General features: G+C 37.4%; 1 protein-coding gene across 1 annotated transcript in view; it reads left to right on the forward strand.

Annotated features, from left to right (window-relative positions):
• The window catches only part of LOC105228709 (dynein axonemal intermediate chain 4), a 122007-nt gene extending 117391 nt beyond the window's left edge, over positions 1-4616 (forward strand). The window contains exon 5 of the transcript XR_007422706.1: positions 4226-4616. The gene's annotated coding sequence lies outside the window, so the exon portion shown is untranslated. The remainder of the gene's footprint in view (positions 1-4225) is intronic.
• Positions 4617-6030: the final 1414 nt, after the last annotated feature.

Below are 6030 nucleotides of genomic sequence, written 5' to 3' on the forward strand. Positions count from 1 at the left end.
GTCGGAATATTTTTTCTGTCTTGGTATGACTGATGCCGACACGTCCAGAATGTTGGAAAAGGTGATAATTGTTTATCGCGAGAAAGTGTTATTGATTAGTACAAATTATTCTAAGAGGATCGAGAGCGCGTTGGCGAGGAACCACGTCCAGGAGGGCCATCACCATTAATTGATGATTAACACGTCAATAAAATAAATAAATTGGTGCTTGAGAATCGTCTATTAAAAGTCAGAGATTTTACCGAAATCGTTGAAATTTCGGAAGGATCAATGAAAACCATTTTGATAGATCATTTAGCCTAAGAAAAGTAAAAGCACGATTGGTTCCCAAATCACCAATTTTTTTTTTCGAAAACAGCGTCGCGTTAACGTCTGTGAAACAATGCTTTCCGACTACCAACAATGTCATAAAACATATTATTAATGACGATGCGACTTGGATCTATGCTTACAACCCGGAAACAGACAGCTCCGTGTAACTTCTGACTTTTCAGCAAACTTGCATTGAAGGCTATTCCGGAAATTGACTTTTACTACTGTTTCGGGGATTGGAAGAAACTTTGACACTAGTCTATTTGGGCCAAGGCGACTTACTTTATGGGGACGACATAGATTTTGAATAATAAAGAAAGAATTTTAAAGTTATGAGCAAAGTCTTTCCATTTTCGTCTCCCGGTAGCATATTTTAAATGATCAGCTTGATAAGCACTGATATCGAAACATAGCACATAGCTGTCAAACAAACTGAACGATCGGAGAAATTTCGTCACCAGCGAAAACTCAAATGAAAAAGTTTTGGAAACACTGTTTTCGAGAAATGTTCGTCCGAGTGACATATATATGAATTGATGCTGCAAAGCAATATTATTGCACGCGCTGCAACAGTTTTAGCGAAATGCTCCCGAGCATTTGCCCCCAGCGCGCGCACACACATACAACTAGCGGTATGTATGTATGTATGTACATACATTTGCATAAAATCTATGCTGTGCATGCGTCGTCATGCATGTGTGAGTGTGTGTGCTAGTGTTTGTTGGCATTTTCTGCGCTGGCATTTCATTTGTAATTTAAATACCACTGCATTGGTGTCACACAATGCTCGCGCGATAACAAACACACACGCACGCGCCAACTCATGTATGTATGTATATATGTATGGCAATGCTGGTAAATATTTGCAATGGCATTGTTTGCATTTGCAAACACACACACACACACATGCACGCTCATACATTTATAACATACTTGTAGTTGTTTGGTTTGTATGAAGTAGTGGCATACACGAGTGCTGACCTCTGGTTCTGCACCAATTTCCATGAAGTCGGATTTGAATACTAATGTTGACTGCTGCTGTCGGTGAAGTTGTTTTTATGGCTTTTCTTTGTAGCAAAAGCTGTTGCGCGATGGTACATGTGTACTCAATTGGAAATTAATTTTGACATTCATTCGGTTATCAGAAAGTGTATAACAAGCGTGTTAAGGTGTCAGTAAAAACCTTCTTCGTTCAAAGCCGTCTATTTTTCATATGACTTGAGCAAAACTCAAATAAAATAATAAGCTCTTAACTGTACCTCCCTGCCACAAGCAGCCGGCAACTAGAAAAAGAAGCCGTGTCTTTCCTTAATTAGTATTTCTGCAGTTGATGCCCCTAACCTAGGAATATCATAACCTGATAAAGACTTTTTTCTCTCAAATAAAATGGAGACCTTAGAGATCATACTTCGACAGTTGGCAACTCTGATCCTTTGTGATACCAAAAACCATTAAATAAGAATCAAGCAACCCTGTTGTTATTGTTGTTGTTGTAGCGACAGAAATCTCCCGAGTTTACATTCATTGGCCGAATAAAAATTTGGATTCGTACCGGTTACGTAGACCCGACTGTCGTAGGAATCTTATAAAAAATCTATTCAGACACCTAACTTTGAACTCGCCAATCCTACAAAAGATACGAAGGTTAACTAAATCTGTACAGTCAAGGAGAAACTACATGGCTTACATGAACTATTATCTGCTTTAAACCAACTTAAAAAGATGCACTTTGTTGAGACTTGCACTTCTCTATGGCAGAAGGATTTCCTGTGCAAATTTTATACTTTCCACCGGTTTATCTATGGTTAGTCATAGTGAAATTGAACATTACTTCAAACTGAAATGCGCTGGTCTACAGGAGTTTTTGCAAAGCTCCCGAAGAAGATCTAAAATAATCTGTACATTTGAAAGAAAGACCTTCTGTTATATGATATCCATGAAAGTTTGCTTGACCCATTAGTAAGTAATAAGGAAATATTGTATCTTGACATGCGAACTGTATGGGCATTTTTAACGATGACACATGTAGCAAATGCAGGGCAAAATGCTCCTCTACTTTTGTTTGGCCTTATCTAGAACTTGGCTTAGATATTAAGAAGTCTCAGTTCAAGGGATGGTCCCTGAAGTATCGAAATTAGATATCAAGTCTCTATTAAACTTAGCAGAAAGCGATTACGTCCTGCTCGGCGGAAACTTCTCTTCATACTATCATGACAGCCAGGCAGTGTAGCCTAACCTTTGTATATAAATTTCACAGCCTGTTCTAAGAGGATGTCATCCACACCCTGTATGCATTTTTAACCATCCTTTAAATGAGCATTTTAAAGCAAAACATTTTATGACCTGAAGGAAACCCTGGAGACCGTATATTTATATATACATTGCGACAAAAAAGCAGACGGAAATTGTATTTAAATACCCTTGGCAAAAGATATTTCAAAAATAAGTATTTTTCTAAATTGGTACTCGTAGTAGTGTCCTTAATTATTATGCCAAATATAAGCGCGATCTGCCAACCAGTTTACAGCAGTTGCTTAAGTCGGTACACCTCAGTAGTCCGTTGCGATTTTGACAATGGATGGATATATGGAACAAAGAATCTGTCTCAAATTTTGTTTTTCTAACCAAATTTCGTGTGTCAATGTTGGAATGTTAGAATAACGTTACGGTGATTCAGTTTTATCAAAAAACACAAGACCATGAGTAGTACAAAGCCTTCAAAGACCGTCGAGAGATCGTTGAAGACATGCCTCGTTTTGGACCTCTTCAACTGATGAAAATATTAAAAAATTGAAGAATATAATGCCTAAAAATCGTCAAGCAAGTGTTAGAGAGATGGCAAGAGAGCTGGACATCTCTCGCGAGTCCGTTCGAATGATTTTGGTGGATATTTAGAGGGTGAAACGCGTTTTTGCTCGACTCATCCCGATAAAGCTGAATTTTTTAAAAAAGAAGTACCGTAAACAAGTTTCTTAGAATATGCTTGATCGTGCGAATTCCGATCCCATATTCATGGAGAGTTTTATAACTACCAATGAGACATGGGTTAATGAGTTTAACATGCAAAAAAATGTGACGCTTATTATTTTGTTTCGATATTCCTTGTTTGGTGCCTCATGAAATTTGTTCCGGAGGGACATAGGGTTAATAAGAAATTCTATTTGGCCGTACTGAGGCGTTTTCCTCAGAACATCCGTCGAAAACGGCCGGAATTGTATATGACCAATTCATGGATTTTACATGATAATAATGCATCACGGTTGTGACCGAATTTAAAGCCAAAAACGTAATGAATACCATCGATCAACCACCGTATTCACCACATTTGGTTCCGTGTGATTTGTTCTTGTTTCCTCAACTGAAATGTCGCTTCGAAGAACCCGTTTAGAATCGGTCGAAAAGATAAAACGAAATTCGCTGAAGAAGCTTAAGGTCATCGTAAAAAGTGCTTATGAAAAGTGTTTCGATGACTGGAAAAATCGTTGGCCTAAGTGTATTACATCTGGTGGGGATTACTATGAAGACGACAAAATAAATATTGATAAATAATTATAATTAAATATTTTGCGTTTTATTTACAATTTCCGAGTTCTTTTTTATCAAAATGTTTGTAAATATTAATGATCAATGGGCATGTCTGTCTGTGTGTATATACGCGAACTAGTCCTTCAGTTTTTTAGATATCGATCTGAAATTTTGCGCAGGTCCTTTTGTTCCCAAGAGGGTGGTCATTTATTGAAACCGCCCATATTGGATCACTATAAGATAAACCTGCCAAACAAATTGAACGATCGGAATCAGGTTTTTCTCAGGAATGTATTTTTGAGTATTATATAGCTTTGACAACCGAAGTTACCGCTTTTTATTTAAATAATCAATGGCTCATAAATGTTTTCTTTTTCTTATTTTTCAGTTGGATTTGATTTGATCTAAACCCGTCCTTAGACTTTGAGGTGCATTTGAATAAAGTATTGCATACAACACTGCAATCGGAATTCATACTCTCTCTTCAAGTGACGGATTATAACATGGACCAGGGCTACCGTAGATTAGAGAATGGAAACACACTTTGATCTCACAAGACCTGGATTCGTCCCAAATTTCCGCCCAACATCAAAAATATTTTTTAATGGCAATCGGCACTGGGCATCATATAAGCCATGAAAAAGCAGCAACTATCCTAAAAAGAGGTCAGCGACGAAGTCGGCAACAAGTTAACAAGGTTAATACTCGTCACTTAGAAATATTTTTATTTAAACTATAAATATAATCCAATTTTATAGCGAAGTTGTAATAAATTTGAAATTCCCACAGGGACGGACTGTCTGTGAGGATGATTTTTATTTGGAGGTTATGTATATGCACTAATATGCCCAACAACTAGAATTTGCTCCAATTCTTCGCTATGTTAGTGTTATAAAACTCTTTTGTTCACATTGTTAGGGCTAAGTATTGCAGCTGGATTTTTGGCGGTTTGCAAAAATATTTTATTTTGTAGCGTAAATAAATTCTTAAGCCAAAAACAAAAATTAAATAAAAAGAAAAAACTCAAACAAAAAATATATAAAAAAACATAAACACAGAGCTAACAGAAATAACATTGCGCTAGATGCCAACCGCGCCGCCAAACAACGGATTCATATGCAAATGAAAAATACGCGGAAAAGCAATAAAGGACGAAGACAATGAAAGAGGGACATATGAAGTTTTATGCATTTCTTTTTAATTTGCTGCATAAAGTGTGCTTAATTATTAGTGGAAACTAGAGAAAGGACGGCAAGTGAACTCCGCTCGCTTTTCTTGCCACAAATTTTACTTAACACACACACACACACATTCATAGACGCACAGGAACATGAGCGCCAGTGCTGCTTAAGAAATAAGCTGCGTGGACATGAATAAAATAATTTGTTGCTTGCAACACCGCCCCCATGTGGCAATGACCACAGGCAAGTGCACCAAAGCAGATAAGCTGCTCATAAAATCAGACACATAAAACTATAGATTGTTGTTGTTGTTGTTCGTGAACTGCTTGCTTCAGCATTTGAAGAACGAAAACAGACAGACGGACGGACGGATAAGAGTGCGAGTGGCTGCAGTTTTATGATGTCGCCAAAGTTCATGTCTTCAGTAAACGAGCACTGCTACGCATGTATTGGTATGTGTTGCACAGTACGAATTCACAAACCTACGCACGCTTATACATGTATAACAGTAAGTATGGTAAATGTCAAACACTCGCTTTCGGACAAAGTGTTGAAAATAGTTGGCAATTTGTCGCATTGGATTTGGTGTGGCAAGTTGAACACAAAAACCATTGTATTTCTTGCTGCAAGTTTCGACGAAACTTCTGCCACAAATATTGCGATACAGTTACAAACATTACAATACAGTTACTTGCATGTAACACATACATATGTTGAGATGATTCTTACAGAATTTAAGTCCTTTTAAAGCAGTGGCCACTCGCACGCAGTGAAACTCGGTATATCCTAAGCGCAGAGAGTGAGAATGTGTCGAATCCCAAGTGAGTAATTTGTTGTATATCAGCAGAATTGTGAAAAAGACAGTCTTGTTTTATTGCCTTTTTATGGCGTTTGACGTGCCACAAGCAATATTTCCCCTCAGCGCCAGCTGTTTTTTCTTTTTTGAAGGAATTTCGACACCTACATATGTATATATAATATATAATTGTAAGTATGTGTGCGAGACATTGTA

Source organism: Bactrocera dorsalis, chromosome 4, assembly GCF_023373825.1.
Source record: "Bactrocera dorsalis isolate Fly_Bdor chromosome 4, ASM2337382v1, whole genome shotgun sequence".
Taxonomy (NCBI): Eukaryota; Metazoa; Arthropoda; class Insecta; order Diptera; family Tephritidae; genus Bactrocera; species Bactrocera dorsalis.